Source organism: Stegostoma tigrinum, chromosome 5 (genome assembly GCF_030684315.1).
Source record: "Stegostoma tigrinum isolate sSteTig4 chromosome 5, sSteTig4.hap1, whole genome shotgun sequence".
NCBI classification, from domain to species: domain Eukaryota; kingdom Metazoa; phylum Chordata; class Chondrichthyes; order Orectolobiformes; family Stegostomatidae; genus Stegostoma; species Stegostoma tigrinum.
In genome coordinates, this window is record NC_081358.1 from 90940434 (window position 1) to 90962501 (window position 22068).

At 40.0% G+C, this 22068-nt stretch overlaps 1 long non-coding RNA gene across 1 annotated transcript in view; it reads left to right on the forward strand.

Annotated features, from left to right (window-relative positions):
• Positions 1–2002: 2002 nt before the first annotated feature.
• Positions 2003–22068, forward strand: part of LOC132209591 (uncharacterized) — a 128016-nt gene continuing 107950 nt past the window's right edge. The window contains exon 1 of the long non-coding RNA XR_009445778.1: positions 2003–2132. This is a non-coding gene — a long non-coding RNA (uncharacterized LOC132209591). The remainder of the gene's footprint in view (positions 2133–22068) is intronic.

The following is a 22068-nucleotide window of genomic DNA, read 5'->3' on the forward strand; positions in this document are numbered from 1 at the left end:
TGCATGGTGGACAATGGGGAACCTGTGGATGTGGTGTATCTGGATTTCCAGAAGGCATTTGACAAGGTGCCATATCAAAGGTTGCTACAAAAGATAAAGTTGCACAGTATTACAGGTAATGTATTGGCATGTATAGAGGACTGGTTGACCAGTGGAAAGCAAAGAGTTGGGGTGCACAGGTATTTTTCTGGTTGGCAGTCATTGGCTAATGGTGTGCCTCAGGGATTAGTGTTGGGACCGCAATTGTTTACAATTTACATAGATGATTTGGAGTTGGGGACTCAGTGTGGTGTGTCAAAATTTGCAGATGACACTAAGGTGAGTGGTAGAGCAAAGTGTGCAGAAGACACTGGAAGTCTGCAGAGGGATATAGATAGTCGAAGTGAGTGGGCAAATGTCTGGCAGATGGAGTACAATGTGGATAAGTGTGAGGTCATCCATTTTGATAGGAATAATAGGAAAATGGACTATGTTTTAAATGGTAAAAAATTGCAGCACGCTGCTGTGCCGAGGGACTTGGGTGTCCTTGTGCATGAATCGCTAAAAGTAGGATTGCAGGTGCAGAAGGTAATTAAAAAGGCAAATGGAATTTTGTCTGCCATTGCTAGAGGGATGGAGTTTAAAAACAGGGAGGCTCTGCTGCAGCTGTATAGGGTCCTGGTGAGGCCACACCTGGAATACAGTGTGCAGTTTTGGTCTCCTTACTTGAGAAGAGATATACTAGCACCGGAAGGGGTGCAGAGGAGATTCACTCGGTTGATTTCAGAGTTGAGAGGGTTGGATAATGAGGAGAGACTGAATAGACTGGGATTATACTCTTCGGAATTCAGAAGAATGAGGGGAGATCTTATAGAGACATGTAAGATTATGAAGGGAATAAATAAGGTGGAGGCGGGAAGGTTGTTTCTGCTAGCAGGTGAAACTAGGATTAGAGGGCATTGCCTCAAAATAAAGGGAAGCAGATGGAGGACTGATGTCAGGAGGAACTTCTTCACCCAAAGTGTTGTGAATCTGTGGAATCGTCTCAAATCCAGGATGACACATCTTCATTTTGACTACAAACTCAGGTTAAAAGAAAACATTACCAGGTTTCTGTACTTAGCAAGAAATAACTGTCCACGGGACTTTTTTTCACTGGAGTGTAGGAGTCCTTAACAGGTGTCCTTATAAACGGTTATACAATTATGAGTGGTCTAAGTAAGTTGAATGGCAGGTGTACTTTCCCTAGGATGGGGGATTTCAAGAAAAAGGGACATATTTTAATGTTGAGAGGAGGAAGATTATAAAAAGGATATGAGAGACAACATTTTTACACAATCTTGCTTCAAACTTAAAATTCCCTGAGTGTGGAAAAAGGCCACTCAGCCCTTCGAGTCGGCACCAGCCTACAAAGAGCATCCCACCCAGATCTCCACAATCACCTATCCTGCTTTTTGTTCCACCCATAATACCAAATTATTTGCCTGCGTGTCTGCATATGTGTTTAGGGGATTGGAGGGAAGTTGTTAGCTCAGTTGTTTGGATTGCTGGTTTGCTATGCAGAATGAGATCAGCAGCATGGGTCAATTTCTGCACCAGCTGAACTTGCCATGAAAATCCCACCTTCTTAAACTCACTCTTCACCCGAGGCATGGTGACCTCTACATCAAAACACCACTAACTGTCTTTCTCTAATGAGAGAACAGCCCTATGGCCCTCTGTGATTATGCTGACTTTACTTGTTTAGGGGTTTAAAAGGGGGTTAGAGTTTCAGATAGTGGAGTTTCTATACTTGATAGTTCATAGTATTGTTTACCTCTATCTTACTTATTTGTAAGAAACTGTAGTTACCATTAAGTGAATAAACCTGGTCAATGATTATTGTTAACCTAACTCAATCAGACAGATTAATTTGGAACTATGCATCTTTTGAACAAATCATTAACCTTCATGCTGGCCCAGGGAGCAGTGAAGTGCAAGAATCAGTGCATTTTCTCAAGTTGTTCCAAACAGAAGCAGGCAGACTAGCAGTTGGCCTATGTGGAGCTCAGGAGTGTCAACAATGGCATTAGAAGGGACTGAACAACACAGATAACCCAGAAACAGATGGAGCTGCTTCAGCAAAGACAAAGTTTTGGAGAGAAGAACAGGGAGTAAGTAAAGGGAATTTCTCTCTTGTCTCTTGTGACTAGACGCTGATTTAAAGTAAGCCTATAAATACAGCTTAAGGAATTACATTGATAATTCATATTTTAAAACTTCAAAACTAAATTTCTTCCCTTGGTAGAGTTCATGGTTTCTAGATATTTGCTTAACACAGATAACAATACAGCCTTTATAGTAAGTGAGCCTGGAAGGCTGGGGAAACATAAGCTAGATAAGAAAGAATTGAATTTAGCAGCACTAAATAAAATATATTTAAATGCAAGGAGCCTGAGACAGATGAGCTGAGGGTACAGATGGCACATGGAAATATGATAATGTAAGTAATCCAAGACTTAACTGAAATACAATCAGCTCAACTTACATGGGTATCAGATATTCAGATGAGATATTGAGGGGGATAGAGATGGGAGGGGAGATGGATCACAATATTGATCAAGGAATGGGTTATAAAAATGAGGAGGGATGATATCTTGGGAGCATCATCAAATGAGGCCATATGGTTAGAAGCAAAGAACACAAAAGGGGCAAACCCAAAGCTGAGTGAGTATTGTTGGCACCCAAATGGCCAGGGAGAAATAGATTAAATATACTACCAAATTTCAGAGATGTATGAGAAGACTAAGGCCATAACATAAGGGAATTTAGCTATCCAAGTATAAACTCTGTTACTTTAATTGTGCAAGGTAGGCAGAAACCAAAATCCTTAAATTACATCCAGGAGAACCTTTCACCCAGCACATAGAAATCCCAACAAGTTAGGGGGCAGTTCTGGACCTAATATTCTGCAAGGGGAGCTTTTTGGACATAATAACAATATCACAGTTGGATTTTGGACAGTTATGGATAAGAGTAAGCCAAGAATAAAAAATTATTAATTGGGGAAAGGCTAGTTTTACTAAAATAATATATAGGAGCAGCTAATTGCAGATAAAACAGGGTCAGAGCAGTGCGAACAATTCAATGAGGAAATAGTGAGAATACAAGGCAAATATTTTCCTATAAAGACAAATAGCGGGACCAAGATATAGGACCCTGCATGTCAAGCAACATAAAGGTTAGGAGTAAGAAAAAAAGAGTTGCTTATGTCAAATATTGAGGACTAATTATGGGAGAGTCTTTAGAGGAGAATGAAATGTACAATAGGAACTTAAATGGAAATTAGAAAAGCTAAGAAAGTGCATAAGAAATCATTGGCAAGTAGAATAAAGGAAAACCTGAAGAGTTTTTTTTGAATACGTAAAAAGCAGCCATAATGAAGGCAATGCATTTGATGTGGTCCACAAGGACTTTAGAAAAGCATTTAATAAGGTCCCTCAAAGCAGACTGAAGTTCAAGTAAGAGTCAATGGGATGCAAGGCAAAGTGGCGTATTTGCCGCTCGCCAATACAAAAGCAAGGAGGTCAAGCAGGAACTGTATAAAAGAGCTGTTTAGGTCACAACAGGAGTACTGCATATAGTTCTGGTCACTACATTATAGGAAGGATATGATTATACTAGAGTGGACGCAGAGGACATTTACCAGGATGCTGCCTGGACTAAGGCATGTGAGACCTGACAAAAATTGAATATGCTGGGGTTGACTTACTTGGTGAAGCAAAAATTGAATGGGGAATTGATAGGGTGGATAGGAAGGCACGTTTTTCATTAGTATAGGGGTCAATAGCCAGGGAGCGTGGTCACAAGGTAAGACATAGAAGGATAACAGGAAAGTTGAAGAGAAAGTGATGGAGCTTGCTGTCTGAAAATGTGGTTGAGTCAAAAACTCTTGAAATATTTAAGAAGTATTTAGATAGTCATTTGCATTGCCACACCCTCCATGGCAAAGAAAAGGAAGTTAGAATCAGTGGAGTGGGACATGATGTGCAAAAATGGCTACCTTTTATGCTGTAAATGTCAATGGGTTTGTAATACCTCGAATGTTATTTGGTGAATTATGCAGTCGGTTCCTAATTTGCAGTTTCTTTTTAAAGTGGTGAATGAACTTGGTTCACAATGCATCTACATATGGTCAGTGTCAGCAAAAATTGCACATCATTATATGAAAAGCCCTGTGCATTTGACATTGAACAGCTCTCGAAGTCCCATAATACAGTGCCATGACTTAATTCAAGTGGCAATGTTTGTGTTGCAATCACCAAACAATTAATATAACATTAAACTAACAAATGCTGTGAGCAACTCTACATTGGACTTGTAGCCCTGAAGCTCATAGTTCAACACCAGTGCAGGGAAACACCACAACGTAAGTCAGCACATAACTCGGCAGAAATATGATGCTTAAACCCTATAGCCTGAAGGAAATCTGCACAGTAATCTCTGTGGTGTTGACTTCACCTTTCCTGACATTCTAAATTTATTTATGGGTGCCAGGTCAAGGGGCTTTCATGGAATGCAGCAGCAGTGATGTCACCAAATAGGACACGGAGTCAATCCAGACACCACACAGATACCAAACAAGGAACTTAAAAACATGGTTCAATTTTCATCATAATTTTACAGTGAGTTAAGACAGAAAACATGTAGCAAGATCTGGGCTTCGGCTTGCAAGTGGCAAGTAATATGTGTACTACACAAGTGACAGATAATAATGATCTGCAAAGAAACAATCCAAAAACACACTCAAACATTCAGCTGCATCATTATCATCAATAAATCCTTAGTGATCAGTATCCTGGGGTTTACCACTGATCAGAAACTCAACTGGACTAGCATATAGTTACTGTGAGTACAAGAGCAGTTTGGAGGCTTGGCATTGTGCAGCAAGTAGCTCACCTCCTTACCCTCGAAAGCCTGTCAACCACCTTCAAAGCACAAATGAAGAATGTGAAGGAATATTCCCCAATTGTCTGGATGAGGGCAGCTCCATTGTTTGAGAAGCTTGACAAAGCAGCCTGTTTGTTTAGCATCACATCTGCAACATACCAGTCTCTTCATCACTGACACTCAGTAGCAGCAGTCTGTGCTATCTATAAGATGTACTACTGAAATTCATTGAGCCTCCCCAGACAGCAACTTCTAAACCCACGACCACTACCACCTACAAGGAGAATGCCAGCAGATATGTAGTAACACTACAACCTGCAAGTACCCCTCTAAGCCATTCACCATCCTGACTAAGGAACATATAGCCATTCTTTCAGTGTTGCCACTAAATCCTGGAGCTCACTCCCTAACGATCTTCCTATACAAGTGGATTACAATTCAAGAAGGTATTTCACCACCACCTTCTCATGGGGCCTAGGAACAGAAAATAAATGCTGACCCATCTGATAATGCCCACATCACATGAATGAATAAATAACAAAAAGACAAAATGTCTCAAATGAACTTTAAAAAATAATCATTATTAAAATATGCGGCATATTCTTATTCTAATGGAGAAATTTGATATACCATAAATTGCTCTTTCAGGGCAGTGCTGATGTTTAGCTGTACCTGTAAACTTAACCTTGTGTTAAAAACCCAGTCATACCAATTGTATGTAATACCTTCAAGTACAGAAAGAGCTTCTGCTCACTTTGAGACTCTGTGAACTCATCCCATGGATTGGGAGGATAAAATCTTTCCCCTTTGACTTGCAGAAATGTTAATAATCATCAAGAAAGTTGATATAACATGCTGTGAAAGCTATGAAGGCGTTTTTTTATCCATTGAAGGGAAAATCCTATGTGCATTCTCCAGAATGAGCTATTTCCTGGGGCTGAGGAGGTCATCCAAAATCCTAGGCTTTAGATCTTCCAGAGAAAAAATTAAGATAGTCTTCATTGCGAGATAAATCCAAGTAAAATGTCATAAACAGAAACAGTGACTCATTATTGTACTCACTATTAAGGTAAATTGACAGATTGTAAATAGAAGCGTTCATAAATTCATTGATTTCTAATCAATTTCAGTCATCAGGCGATAATGCCGCCTGAGGAGAAGTGTAGAATCATGGGCAGAAACTTGTGGATTTATGCATTTAGCTGCACATGTGATGGTTCTAGGGGTTAAATTTCACTATGGAGAGTGGAAGCAGGAGTTGAGTCTGTTCCTGGGTCAGAAACACATAAGTAATGGGAAACTGAAGTTCAGATTTACCAAGGTTAATCACTTTACTGGCAAAGAGATTGTTTTCCTATAGGTCACTACCCCTGCCTAGATGTTTTCTGCCAGGGCTGGAATCAGTGCCTTGAAATTTACAAGTAACAGTGTGAAGTCATGAACAACTTTGTTTAACTTGATTTTCTTGAGTTACTAAATAACTTGTCATTACTGCAGTAAATGCATTTTATTTAAAGCAATGTTCTGTTTCACATTCTTAATAAGCTAACATCAGAACTATATTCTTTCAATGCGCTGGCAGCAAGAGGCTAAGAAAAACTAAAGCCTGCCTAGGTCAGGCAAAGCTTGATTCTGTGCTCAAGCTGGCATCAAACAACTGTGTGGGTGGGGGTCAGGGAAGGTTTCATTAAAGTGTACCAGTCTTGCTAACAATTTATAAATGGTGCAAAGTTCAGCAAAGGATCAGGGCACCATAATTCCACCTACCCGCTCCCCAACAAAATGCACATAAAATACATGATTACCCTAATGTTAAAACATAAAACCTGACAAGATGTCAAAATAGTCAGGAAGGTTAAAAGATAGGTAGTCATTGTGGCACAAAGAGTAATGAAAGGAATAGTTTTGATCAGATGACTCTAAAATAGGCAGGAAAGTAAGTTGCAATGAAGAAATAAGAAATTTGCAAATGAATATGGGCAGATTAGGTGAATAGGCCAAAATTTGGCAGTTAGATATTAACATGAATAAGTGTGTGGTGTTCTATTTTGATGGAAAGAATAGAACATCAACTTAAGACCTACCTGGAAAGGAACTTCAGTGTCCTTCAGTGCAGAAATCTGGACACCCTCCTGCATGAATCACAGAAAACTTGTATACAGATACAACAAGTAAAAAGGAAGGCAAATGGAATTTTAACATTTATTTGCTAAAGGAATAAATTATAAAAGTAGAGAAGTGTGGCTGCAACTATACAAGGCTTTAATAGAACAGCACCTGGAGTAATACATCCAGTTTGGTTCCTTTTCTTGATGTGGGATGTAGTTGTATTGGAGACAGTTCAAAAGAGATCCATCAGATTTATTCTAGGGGTGAGGGGTTTGTCTTATCAATAAAGATTAAGCAATTCACACCTATACTGCCTAAAGTTTCGAAGAATGAGATATGATCTAATTGAGGTATGTAAGCTGCTTTAGGTAATTGACAAAGTAGACGTAGAGACGATGTTTCCTCACGTGGGGCAATCTAGAAAGAGACGACATAGTTTTAGGTTAAGGAGTGGTAGATTTAAGACAGAGATGAGGAGAAATTCTGTCAAAGTGTAATGAATCTGTGGAATTAACAAGTGGATGTTGGGCACTGAATAAAGGAGGAGATAGACTGATTTTAATTAGCAACAAGTTAAAAGGCTGTGGAGAGTGGGCAAGGAAGTGGAGTTGATGCCATCATGGGATCAACTATGATCATATTGAATGGCATAGTAGCTTCGAGAGGCTAATTTTCTTACTTCTGCTCCTAGTTTTTTTGTACAGGAATTTTGAAGTTTTACTTCAATTGTACAAAAACTTGGTCAGATGCCAACTGGAGACACTTCTGTGCAGCTTTGGATCCTTAGATTAGGAAGGATGTTATTACCATCAATGGACTGTAACAACAATTTACAGAATAACCCTGCAATAGCAGGAGATTGGATAAACTGAGCATGCATTCTCTAGAGTTTCACAGAGGAGCGGTGATCTCATTGAAGTCTACAAAATACTTAAGGTGGTAGAACAGAATAGATGGAGGCAAGATGTTTCCCCTGGTTGAGGAGTCTAAAACCAGGGGGCACAATTTAAAAATAAAGTGTTGCCATTTTGGATGAGAAGAGGTTTCTCATTTTCTCTTTTTACTTTTACACAGAGTTATGCATCTAGAATTCTCTGAACCAGAGGGCTGTGGAAGATTAATCTTTCGGTATTTTTAATGTCATGATTGACTGATGTCTGATTACCAATGAAGTAAAGGGTTTTGAGGATAGTGTGGCTAAAAGGCATTGAAGTGTTCAATCAGCCATGATTGCATTAAATGATAGAGCAGGCTTGGCAGATTGAATGGCCTGTTCCTATTCCTCTGATCTTGCATCACTAAGAAAGCATTTTAAAACATATTGTGAAGTCTTCAGAAACCTTTTGAGTTAGAAAGCAGGTCTTCTTACTTGAAAATAATAAAATGGAGAAAGTTGAAGTTGAGGAATAAGAAATAGTGAGTGCTTATTGGTCCCAACACAATGTCATTGGGGAGAAAGGGATGGAATTGTCTTAGAGTGTGAGGCTGCTTGAATAGTGACCCTGTCTGTAAAGCTACAAGGAGATGAAACTCCATCTATTGGTAGATGTGTGCAGCTACATGAGCAACTGTGCCATAATGAAGGGTCTAGGCCCGAAACGTCAGCTTTTGTGCTCCTGAGATGCTGCTTGGCCTGCTGTGTTCATCCAGCCTCACATTTTATTATCTGTGCCATAATGAAGATGCCTGCATAAGGCATGCAGAGCACTTAAGTATTACAGATTGAGCCAATGCTGTGGTCCCATTTTCTGCACCAGGAGTCCTATTCCTTTGATAGTGTGTGTACTTTTTCCATAAGTTGGCGCATAAGGTAACTGGTCTCTGCTAGAGTCTCATTGCTTTGTAATTCCAGCCATCTGTTTCTGCTTCGACTACCAAGGCATTGAATCCAAAAAAGAAAGATAATTTCTTGAGAAATAAACTCAGAAAGTTCTGCAAACACTCAGCAGGTTTGGTAGCCCCCTAAGAGAGAGAAATAGAGTGACTATTTCACATCAATCATTGTTCATCAGAACTGCTAAAGCTTAGTGTTGCTAGAGGTTTTACGCAATTACATAGCAGAGAAAGAATGGGAAATAAAGAACAAAAGGGATTACAGAGAACATCTTAACAATTCACTTAGAAAATTTGGAATGATCAGGCAGAGACAATAGGCTTTACAAATGGGAAATCACAGTTGTCAAGAACTGAATGGTCATGTCAAACGCTATGTTGTCTGTACTGTCACCAATACCTTCCAGGTATATGTTTCTCCATGCTTGAATGGTCTGGTGGGGATGAGAATGGCCACCTCTGGGTCTAACTGAAAGTGATTCTTGTGATGAATAAGGCATAGTTTACTGCATGTATTTCTGGCTGTTCACAATAAGCAGCTGTTGATCATGCCCAACCAGTCTGTGCTTGGAAAACTCATAACACAGTGTTCAAAATTGGATACCATTCTGAGAATGGGCAACATATGCTAAACTCAGAAAGTTCTGAGTGTGCAGAAAATTATGCTGGCAGCCACTTTAGGGTTGTCAGTCTCAGTGTGGTGCACTTGCATGCGCTGAAGATTGCCCGTAGTAATGCACAAGGCTCTGTTCGTTTGCAGGCAGACAAAGCATGCTTCTGTTTCAAATCAACAGAATAGATTACAGCTGTTGTTTTATTTCTCAGGGCAATGCTTTGTCCAACCTGAGTCAACTTGCCTGATTTAAGGCTCCAACAAAGCATAACAATTACCTGTCTGTCATCATCTACCTGGTACATTCTCCATGGCAAAGCATCTCAGGTTTTAATCACCTTAATAATCAATTAACATTCTCCTCTTCTAAAGTTTAAATGTTGTTTTTCCTTGATAATAATAACTCTTCTGAATTGTCCTGAGTGCAAAACGGAAAGCTTCTACAAGATGTGTCTTTTGTTCAACAATACTTAAGTTCTGTGCAGCCAAATAATTAAATGGCCTGCTTCCACAGTGCAGGACTTCTATGATTCTATGATGAAGTCCTCCTACCTCCAAATTTTGTTCCTTCATTTCTCAACAGTGGATTGTCCAAGTAATTATACAGTGAAGTCTGTGCTGAGAACCTCAGAATCTGGCCAGTCTGTAGACGTCCAAAGAAAGTTTGAGGATGCCTTAAAGAGAAACAGAAATCACATTGAAAGTTTTCAGGAACTCACCCCCTTCCCCACTCAACCTTCCAGTCCTGATTTGCTTCTGTTTTGTGGGCTAGTTACAAACTAAAAGTACAAACCAGTATAAATTGCAAATGACACGTAGTTGTCTGACTTGTACACTTCAAAACAATGCTCCAATATGCTCCAAGTACTTTTTTTGACAGATTCTTCCCTCTGGGGAATACAATTAGGGTGCAGACCTTCACCTGGAATGCATCTGCATTCTACAAATGGTCTATCATGGGAAAATTGCGAGAACATCTTTCCCCATAAGTGCAGTACATTGCAGGTACCCTGTTCCTGACAGGTGCCTGAAGAGCAAAATATAAACTACACATTTTTCCTCTTGTCTGTTATTTTAGCAAAGGAGTATGTGAAGGAGTTGCTGAGTTAAAGCTTTGGTAAAATGAGCAAAGTCAAAATTATTTCCTCAACATAAGTTGCATTCAAAAATGTAAAGCAAGGAACAGATTTGAAATAGTATGGGATCTCTGGATTATTTTTTCTCACTAGACCTAAGAATATGAGCCAAATATGTACTAATAAATGTTCAACTGATAGTTAGTAGCTGGTCAGATAGGTAAATAAGTGGCAAATGGAATTCAACCTGAAGAAATGTGAGGTGATATATTTGGGATGTCAAATAAGTCAAAAGAATGTACAATTAATGGGTGACTACGAGGTATAGAGGAAGTGAGGAATCTCAAAGTGAATGTCTACAGGTGCCTGAAGATTGCAGGATGTGTCCGTAGTTGTTAAAGGAAGAATATGGACTTCTTTCTTGTACTGGCTGTGGTATAAGATATAAACACACGCAGGTTACAGTGGAACTGTATAAATCATTAATTTGACGATGACATGAGTAATGTGTGCAGTTTTGGTCTCCATATTACAGAAAAGGATATAATTGTGCTAGAGTGATTACAGATTCAATATTCACTAAATACCTTAAAATTAAAATTAAAATTAGATTTTATAGTCATGCGTACTCAAGTACGGGGTACAGGAGTACAGTGAAAAGTGTACAAAGACACCATTCTCTGTGCCATCTTAGGCACAAAGGTATAAAGTAGAAAAATAAATAAAAGTTTAAAAGTTTAACATTATAGTCCTTCTTAAGTGCTTACCCATGTGCCTGGCTTGGACTCTTCCACCCAGACACGGAGGACAGTACCAGCAATCTGCCAGCCTCAAGTCGCTTTGCCATGCCAACACTGCAGAACTGCGTCACCATTCTTCAGTACCAACTTGCCTCTACCAACGTCAATGCTGCCATAAATCTGCACGGGGCTGATCTTGGCAATGCATCCACCACTGAAGCTATCAGACCCTACAACCAGGCACCGGACCCAAACCCGCTTCCATCTGCACCTGCTGGGAACACAATCTTACCCCTCCCTGCCACCAGTGGCACAAATGCCACTCCCACCGGCACTGCTGCCCGGAAGTAACATTGCAACAGACAGACTGGAGCCTGAGCTGTCCACAAAAGGTAAGTAAGGTCAAAGCATATAAAAAAAAGCAGAGGGAAAAGGAAACAAAGTAAAAGCAGACGGAGAAGATGAACCCACACGCTACTCAGCCATACTCTGTCTAAGGTTTAAAAAGTGTGCTTTGGAAAAAGAACAACTGTCAAGAGAATGGAAAGTGCAGTTGGCAACTGCAATTTAGACAAACAATAGGAGACATTTACTCTGCTACAGCAGCATAATTTAGGAGCATGTTGCCATGTCTAGAAAAATGCTTTATGATTGGATAGACTGGAGTCGTTCCCCTCAAAACAGAGGAAGGTGAGGGAAGATTAGATTAGATGTGTAAAAATGTGGTGGGGGTTTGATTATATTTACTTTAGCAGAGCAGTTAGTGACTAAGGAACATAAATATAAAGTATTGGTCGAAAAATTAGAGAGAGGATAAAGAAAATTGTTTTTCAACCACAGGGTGGGAGAGGACTGAAACTCACTGACTGAGAGGGTAGTAGAGATGGCTGGATATACACCTCTATGGCCATAATCTGCAGGGCTACAGACAGAATGCTGGAAATTGGGATTAAACTGGATGGTTCCATTTTCAACTGCACAGACACAATAGGCCAAGATGGCTTTTTCTCTCCTGTAAACATGTTTTGATTCAATTATACTACTCATGGTCTTCAGATTATAATGCCTTGCTCACTTTTTTGGCAGCACGGTGGCTCAGTGGTTAGCATTTCTGCCTCATGGCACCAGAGGCCTGGTTCGATTCCACCCTCCACTGTATGGAGTTTGCACGTTCTCCCTGTGTCTGTATGGGTTTCTTCCGGGGGATCCAGTTTCCTCCCACAGGCTAAGCCGATTGGCCATGCTAACTTGCCTGTAGTGTTCAGGCATGTGTAGATTAGGTGAGTTATAGATCTGGGTGGGATGCGTTGCGTGTCAGTGTGGACTTGTTGGGCCAAAGGGCCTGTTTCCACGCTGTAGGGATTCTAGGCATTCCAAGCATAACAATAAAAACGGCAAGACTGGAATCGAATCAAACTATAATCAAAGCTTCCAAGTTTAGTTGTGGATGAAAGGAACTGCACATAGTGGAAAGCCAAAGACAGTCTATCAATTTGACTTTGCATAACATGGTTAGTTTTATGTGAGCTTTCTTTCTTGAAATGATAAATTGAATTTTATCATGAGATCCAAGACCCCGCCGAGGGACAGGACCAGTGATTTTATCAGAGATTGTTGCCGAATTAACCACCCCCAGAACCGTCATCTAATCAAGGACAAGAAGTGGGAGCCTGTTGCCGTCAGCACTAATGAAGAAATGAAACTTCAGCAGCTTGACCAATGGAGGTGGAAACTACTGAGATAAGCAGATCAACCTCGGGGGAAGTCCAGTTAAATGATCAAATTAAAACAAAATCAGGGAGTGGAGGATCAGAGAGGAAGCCCCTCTTGGGGAATTATTGTTCTTGCCTTTGCTGCCCACAGCCACCTCTATGGCCCATGGAGCTACAGGCTGCAATGGCCTGATAGATTGCAACAGGAAATTGTCTTCATGAAGCTGGCAGCCTCTCCATGTGGCTGCAGACCATCCTGCATCTGGTAAAATGCTAGACGGTTCATTTTATGACTCCTGATAAGGATCTTTAGAAGTAAAAGTAGCAGTGAAGTGACAGTCAATCCATTCCCCAAACAGCGTTGTCAAGGGACAGAATCTGAAAGCCATCGTCATTGACTCGCCACTATTTTCCTAGCACTCCACCTCTGTTCCTGCCACCCAGCAGCCAGTGACTCAGTAAAGTATCAGAAAGATGAACTCTGTGATTATAAGGCTGACAGAATAATTGATTTACAGTGTAATGGAAAGCACTAAGTTCAATTATGGAAAATTAACTGCTTAAAGCTGTGTTGATGTTAACTGAAATAAAAATACCAGGTTGGACTCTACTTCAATATTCCCTAAATATCTCTGTTTAAAATTTTTTAAAAAGTATGATTTGGAAAAATAGCAGCTGTCAATAGAATGGAAAGTACAGTTGCCAACAGCAATTTTGATAAACAATAGGAGATATTTACTGTCCTAAAGCAAGATAATCCCAGTCAGCTATTTATGACCTTTACTGGATCAACCCCTAAAATATTCTACTCTCGAAACTTTACTAACAAAAAAAGCCCCGAATGAAATTAACATGTCATCAAAATGCCTGTAACTAGTCACTTTGATCTTTACCTCCTGTTTTATCTTAAATAAATAGCTTTTGGATAATCTTAACAAATTACTTTGCAATTTGAAATGTAGTTTAAAGAAAAGCAACTGGCTGTAAATGCATAAAGACCATTTGCTTTTATAGTTTTGACAGACTTGATTTATAGGAATGCTAAGAAACTGGATTCTGTCACTTTTAATTGACTTTACCCTTTTTTAAAATTGCACAGTACTTACAGCAAACATAGTTCTAGGAATCACTTGGAGTTACTAGATACAAAATATAGGAGATGCTCAGGAACATACCCCTCAATTTTATTTCTCCCAGCCCCATCATTTTGTGTGCTTACTTGAATTTGCTCTTTCTTTCCTGCTGCATTTAAAAAAAAGACCTGTTGTCTTCCTAGGCATGTTCGAATTCAAAATATTTTCCATATGAGCTCAGCAGTAGCTCAAGGCTATGAGCTGATGTATGAGTTGAGATAACAGCTAGTGTATAAGCACTAAGATCGAGAACTCAACAAAATATCAGAGGTGAAAGGAATAAAGCTGGGCCACAATATTTTGACATGATCTAACATTTTACTCAATCAAAAATGATAACACTTTTGGAAAATAGATTACGTGAGATTATTAAATGGACAGAAGAGATTAGAATAGTAGAACAACATATGCGCCATTTGCTTGGTTGAGAGGATAAGCTCTGGAATTGTACATGTTGTACCTTTGAAATGACCTGAATTAATGTTGGCCAAATGTATAATCGTATTTAAGCCTCGATTACCTCAATGATTTGGATTTCTTTGATTATCCAAGTTCTCCGATGCCAGATGTTATTTTTTCTTCATTTAAGTTCTCATTGAAATGACGAATTTAAGTACTGGGAACTGTTTGTATCTTTTCATTTCCAGTGTCAGCATCAAATACATCTAGCGCAAGCCAACACAGCCAGATGTAGATTAAAGCATCCTCGATAATATGCCTTAGCTCTTAACATTAGTAAAACACTGGGTAAGTTTCGCTTCGCTGCTCTGTCCAGAGACAGGCATCAGGGGCACACTCCAAAGTGCACAAAAACCAACAACTAAAAACAGTGTGAGCAGAGCTATGATGTAGATCTGGTTTTCTTGATTTGAGATTCTGGACTAAAGTTTGAATCTGAAAAGGAGCACATGTGGAGAGTCAGGTAAGATCACATCAACCTGTGTATACATTTCTGCTTGTTATCGAGCACTTGGAATTCAATCCTGATCAAACAACAAGAAAAGATGACCAGATATAATATTTTCTATTGATGTGATAAGAACCAATTACGGCTATCTGCAAACTGATTAAACTCACAGTCCTGAAAAGGATCCTATACCATGCTGTGCAGCTGCCCTCTTATGAGATGAAAGCAATTTCACATCCTGAAATGGAACACGGACTGTAACCAACTTTAGCTAGGTTACTGCGTATTTATCATGCAGATTAGTGGATCTTACTATGCCAGTTGATCCTATTTTTCATTTTTTAGAAAAACTACTTTTACCCTTTAATGCTGGTATGCAAGAAGTTCTGGAATAAGAAAATTGAAAAAAAGTTTTGAAAATTACAATGAAATAGAGAAAATTGGTGGAAGTATAGAATTTTACACTGGAAAGTTGTATCATTTCAACACTTCCTTTAAAACTGTACCATTTTGGGCCCAGGTAAGAGACTATATTGTACATTATCAAAAATAAAGGCACATTAATAAGCCTTGAATAAAAAGTAGAACCGTGTGTGCCAGAGATCTGAAACAAACAAAGACAGGAATTGCTGGAGAAACTGGCTGCATTAGCGGAGGGAAAAAGATTAATGTTTTGAACCAGTAACACTTCCTCAGAACTTGTACTTCTCTCTACTTACATTAACTCACATTGTTTGTAGTTAGCCCTTATTTTCAGAGCTGAGCAAGGACAACAGTGTAAGTAGTGCATAAGTTGACCACAGCCCACAATTTTATCTGCTGAAATTCCTCCAGCTTGCCATATTTGATTTAATTTATTGTGGGCACATGTACCTAATTACAGTGAAAAGTTTTGTATTGCAAGCAGCACAGGCAGATCATAGCAAACAAGGACATACAGTTGTAGAGTGTTTAGGCAGAGCAAGGCAAATGAGGTTATGGCTGTACAGGAGATGTGCAAAGCAATATCAACATGAGCAAGATCAACATTAATCGAAGTTGGAGAGGTCCATTCAGCAGCCTAAAACAGCTGTAAAGAAGCTGTTTTTGAACCTGTTGGTGCATGTTCAAGCTTTTGTATCTTCTACCTGATGGAGGAGGTTGTAGGAAGTCATTACTGGGGTGGGAGGGGTCTTTAATGATGTTGGAAGCCTTTCTACAGCAATGGGAAGTATAAATAAAGTCCATGGATGGAAGGTTGGCTTCCATGATGGTCTGGGCTGTGCACACAACTTTCTGTAGTTTTTTATGGCCCTAGGCAGAGCAGTTGCTGTACCAGGCTATTATGCAGTCAGATAGAATGGTTTCTATAGTGCAGCTGTAGAAGTTGGTGAAGAAATTCTGCCAGAGTCAAGTTTAGGGTGGAGCAATGGCTCAGTGGTTAGCACTGCTGCTTCACAGGGCCAAGAACCCAGGTTTGATTCCACGCTCAGGCGACTGTCTGTGTGGAGTTTGCACATTCCCCCTGAGTCTGTGTGGGTTTCCTCCGGGTGCTCCGGTTTCCTCCCACGGTCCAAAGATGTGCAGGCTAGGTAGATTGGCCATGCTAAATTACCCATAGTGCCCAGAGATGTGTAGGTTAGGCGGATGGGTCTGTTTGTGATGATTTGAAGGTCAGTGTGGACTTGTTGGGCTGAAGTGCCTGTTTCCACACCAGGGATTCTATGATCTAAACTTATGAACTTATCGAATTTCCTAAGCCACCTGAGGAAGAAGAGGTGTTATACTTTCCAGCAGTTCTCAGTTTGCTTCATTTCTGCACGAGTGAGGTAACCAAAGCTCTGTGATGTGATGGAACATTGTTTCATTCTCCATAAACGGAGAGAGGTATATGGATGTTTTTACCAAGGTAGCAGGCCTCCTCTTGGTACATGGTGCCATCAACTGTAGAGACATGACTTTTCAAGTGTTGTGTCTCAATGTTTTAATCTACTGGAACCACATAAGTTACCAGCAACTCCGTGACCACATGCTGGTGAATGCTGGCCTTGTTGGCAGGAATCATGTCCCCCTTACTGACTGTCTACAGGGATAATTCCACTGAGTCTCACCGAATTCACCTTCATTGTCTGGTAAGCCTCCATAGCCCTTGAGGTAAATGAAACTCTCTCCTTCAGTGTATCTTCTACACGAAGATCTCCAGCCTCATTTCAAAAAACCTTGATGCATAATCTTTGAATTATTGTGTTATTTTGAATGGCTTTTTCTAATAACATAAAAATATAAGATATATGAGCAGTTTGGACAGCCCCTCAATATACTGATCTTCTGCTTCAACACTAATTCAGTTTCCCTTCATTCTCTGAAAGATTACAGTACAATCTATCTAAATATATGCAACAACAGAGCATCCAAACAGTGGAGCAGAGAATTTCAAAAGATTCCTAACCTTTTAAATGAACAGATTTCTCATCCCACTCAGTAATGATCATGGGCTGCATGGTGATTTGGTGGTTAGCATTGCTGCTTCACAGCAGAAGGTACCCTGGTTCAAATTCCCCCTCAGGTGACTGCCTGTGTGGAATCTGCACATTCTCCCTGTGTCTGTGTAGATTTCCCCTAGGTGCTCTGATATCCTCCCATAGTCCAAAGATATGCAGCTTAGGTGATTTGGCCGTGATAAATTATCCTTAGTGTCCAAGGATGTCAGGCTGGGTGGATTAACCATAGGAAATATAGAGATAGAGTAGTGGGTGGGCTGTCCTTCAGAGAATCGGTGCGGACATGATGGGCTGAATGGCCTGCTTCCACACTGTTGGGATTCCAAGATCAAAACCCCAGAGAGACAATTGTTCCACATCCATCTGCCCTGTCAGATCCTTTATAAACTTGTTCGTTTTAACAAAACCACTTCTCTATTTTCCTGAATCCAAAAATCATCGACCTAATTTATTCGGCCACATATCACAAAACATCTTTCTCATCCTGAGAACAGTGATCCCCAACATTTGTTGTTTTCAGTGCCAATGCAGTTAGTTCATTATTGTGCCAACCCCAAAGGCAAGATGGTGATCAGGGGGATGCGGATCTCAATTTTTCTGTAATCAGTTCACTCCTGCTATAGGTCTCTGCAATTTTGATTTTAGCAGTGTATACTAACCTCAAGTGCCTGCTGAGGCTTGCAGTCACTCAAAAACATGTTCTGCACTGAGCTACCACTTCACTAATTATAATTAGCAGACAGCACAAAGTTTGCTTACAGACTGCATCGCTTTGAATGGGTGTGGATTAAACATTAGTCACAATCCTGGTCCCTTTATCTCGTACCCACTATTCTTTGAATAATTAGGTAACAGTAATGTTTATAACAAGAATCTTACTTGATTTCCAAGCAGATTTAAATAAGGTCAAAATGTCATTTTAACCAAACATGAAAACATGCATTACCTGAATACTATACAAATAACAAATTCACTGCTGTAATTACAGATTTAGCTCATAATTTGGGGGAAATGATGATTAGCAGGATTTAAACATGCCTTTAAAGTGCTAAAACCAATAATAGTAGATTCAGATCTCAAGTGCTGGTTATTTCCTAGAAATGCCTGTTCAAGTTTTACTCACTCACTCGTGCTAAAGGTGTGGAGTGGGCTGTTTAACACATAAGGTTAGGTTTCAGAAAGGCCGAGGGGTGACAGAGAAAGCACAGTTTCTCGGATATGGCACCAGTCCTGGTGGAGGAGGTCCTGTATCTGGAGCAGGTGATGACGTCCGCTTTGTTCTTCCCGTCTTTTTTTTTTGTCTGGAATCGTGTTTTCCTTTCATTGCTCCTTCAGACCAAGGATAACTACTAGAGAAAATTTTGAAGGAGAGAATAGATATCCAGTTGGAGATGCAAGGTTGATCAAAGATAGTCAGCATAACTTCGTCAGAGGGAGATCATGGCGAACAAATTTGATTAAATTTTCAAGGTGATCAGTTGTATAGATGTGCGTAACACAGTTGATGTAGTTTTCATGGACTTAGCAAAGCATTTGACAAGTTTTCACATGGGAGAAGGTAAAAGCACATGTGGTCAAAAGTAACTTGGCAAGTTGAATCCAAAACTAGCTGAGTGGGAGGAGATAGAGAATGCTGGTAGAAGGCTGTTTGAGTGACTGGAAACTGGCATCCAGTGATGTACCACAGGGATCAGTGCCAGATCCCATATTGTTTGTGATACATATAAATGATATGGAAGAAAATGTGCAAATAGTCGTACGTAAGTTTGTTGGTGACATGAAGATTGGCCAGGCACTTGACATTGGGGAAGAAGGTTACAGGATAATACAGAAGGATTAACCAGGTGAGTAGATCGGTGGTGGATGGAACTTAACCCTGATACATATAAGATGATGCACTTTGGAAGCAGTAACAAGACAAGGAGTACCCAGAGAGTGGAAGACATGAGGGAGCTTAGAGGAACAGAGGGATCTTGGAGTGCTTGTCCACAGACCCCTGAAGGCAGCAGGACAGGTCAGTTTACCAGTTGTGGCATGGATTGTATGAGCAGAGAGGTTATGTTGGAGCTGTACAAAATTTTGATTAAGCCACAGCTGAAATACTATCAGAGATAATGGGAACTGCAGATGCTGGAGATTCCAAGATAATAAAATGTGAGGCTGGATGAACACAGCAGGCCAAGCAGCATCTCAGGAGCACAAAAGCTGACGTTTCGGGCCTAGACCCTTCATCAGAGAGGGGGATGGGGGGAGGGAACTGGAATAAATAGGGAGAGAGGGGGAGGAAATACTATGTGCAGTTCCCTTCACTACACTATAGGAAGGATATGATTGCATTGGAGGAAATTCACCAGGGTGTTGTCTGAGATGGAGCAGTTTAGCTATGAAGAGAGGCTGGATAAGCTCATGTTATTTTCTTCAGAACAGAGAAGGTTGAGGGGGACCTGACTGAAGTGAATATGATTTCAAGAGTCATGGATAGAGTGGATAGAAAGCAACTTTTGCCCTTAGTTTAAGAATCAAGACAATAGGGTATAATTTTAAGTTGAAAGGCAAGAGTTTTAGGGGGGATTTGAGGAAAACCTTTTCACTCAGATGTTGATGGAAATCTGGAGTTTACTGCCTGGGAGGGTAGTTGAGCCAGGAAATCTCACAACCTTTAAAAAGGAATTGGATGAGCACTTGAGATGTCATAAATTCAATGCTATGTAAAAAGTACTGGAAAGTGGAATTAGTGTAGGTTTTGTGTATTTTTTGTCAGTGCAGACTTGTGATCAAGTTAGGGTTAGGTTTACGATAGATTAAAAAGGCCTCTTTTCCACTGCATGATTGCTTCTATGAGCTCTGTCAGGTACCAGTGATGAAGCATTCCCTCTGTAATGGTGACTACTACAAGGTATTTAAACTTTACCAGTGAAATTAACTGTATGTTCAGATTAGACATTAATAGACTTTCGGTGAAGTATTGACAATGTGTCTTGAGAAAGTCACCTGATGTCAACATTCCTCCTCAAACTTTTAGTAACCCACAACAGTAAAAGTTGATATAATTTTCAACAGAAATGACATTGTGGCTGAGTTTCTACTTCAACATCATTTTCCTGCACTTTCCTCGTATCACTTGATATATTTAATTTGTCGAAATCTATTGATCTCAGCTTGGAATATGCTCAATGACTGGTCCTCCTCAACCCTTCTTTGGAAGAGCCATATTGGACTGAAAACATTAACTCTGTTTCTCCCTTCCAGGTGCTGCCAGACCTGCTGAATTTCTACAGCACTTTCTGTTTCTATTGCCAGATTATAGCCCAACAGGTTTATTTGAAATCTTATGCTTTCAGAACATAGCCCCTTCACCAAATGACCTAGTGTCGTGTGGCTTCTGACTTTGTCCACCCCAGTCCAGCACTGGTACCTCAACATCATGATTCTATTGCAGCTGAGATTTTGTGTTTTCAAACAGAGCCAAGTGATGTAGAAATATGTCTTGTAAATTCAACAATGATAGAAATAAATGTAATGCAAATATAACCATAAGGTGGTAAGAACTTTTATTTGTTGTATGACTCCAATTCAGTCAGGGATCCTGTTGCTACTTCATTTTCCTGTTATATCACCCCTTACTGGTCGTCAATAACTGTAGGTGGGAAGCTTTTAAACAACAGCTCTTCCTGGCTGGTGGTTACTCAACGGCAGAAGACCAACACTGTAATTTTTTAAAAAATCAGCAGGAAAGGTAGAAGAGGGAGCCCACTGTGTAGCTGATTAGCCCACTAATTTAAAATCTACTGTCAGAATAGATTGAAGGAAGTTTTAAATTCATTGCACCTACGTCCTTGCAGTGACAGAAGTCACAATTGTATCAAGGGGTATGGCAGGAAAAAGTTTCTATTGCGTGTGATTCCTCAGCATTGTTACAAATAAAAATCGAATGATAGTAAATGGCAGTCATTGCTGCTGGGAACTAATTTTCTGTACTGGACACAAACATTTCCTGTGTAATCGGAATACTATTTTATTGAAAAGGACGTTGTTAAGTTGGGCCACAGAAATCCTGTCTCTCCTTTACGTAAAATAATTTTCATATAAATGATGTTTGAGTTTTGCAGAAGGTTCCCCCACCTCATGTGGGTGTGTCATTTGTACAACTTTTCAATTCCTGTACAGCAGCCGGGATCTGAAAATTGTCGAATATGGTGACAAAAACAGTCAGAACTTGCTTTTGTTTTTGCTGAGGAACCATGTCCTACAAATATGAGAAATTGGAGCATGAGTCAGCCAATCAGCCCATCAAGCCTGCTCCGCCATTCTAAATCATAGTTGATCATTTGCCTCTACATCCCTTTCCCCCAGTATCCACATATCCCCCAATGTCATTAGTATCCAGAAATCTATCAATTTATGCCTTGAACTTGTTCAATGATTGAACTTTCATGGTCCTTGCAGGTCATGAATTACAAATGTTCACCATCTTCTGAACAAATAAATTCCTCTTCATCCCAATTTTAATGGCTTCCTCTTATTATGCATCCATGAATCCTGATTTCAGACTTTACA